Genomic DNA, 243 nt, shown 5'->3' with positions numbered 1-243 from the left:
GACTGGCCTCATGCTTTTCCTCTGCTACAATACACTTTTACTCCTCTAACACTGATTCTTCCTATGGTGCACAGTATTTAGCAACTAGTTCACAGTGTCCTTTTCGTGGCCCATAGAGGTCTTTCCACCATTACGTTTGCTAGAGGTTGGAACACCCTGGAGGCTTCCTCACTCAGCATATCTATTGGCCCAAATGCACAGTTAGATCTGGAATCCTCAGCCAGATCACCTGTGTCTATGGGC

The sequence above is a fragment of the Ictalurus furcatus genome, chromosome 22 (genome assembly GCF_023375685.1).
Source record: "Ictalurus furcatus strain D&B chromosome 22, Billie_1.0, whole genome shotgun sequence".
Classification (NCBI taxonomy): Eukaryota; Metazoa; Chordata; class Actinopteri; order Siluriformes; family Ictaluridae; genus Ictalurus; species Ictalurus furcatus.
The sequence above is the reverse complement of the archived record's forward strand: the minus strand, read 5'-3'. Positions refer to the sequence as shown.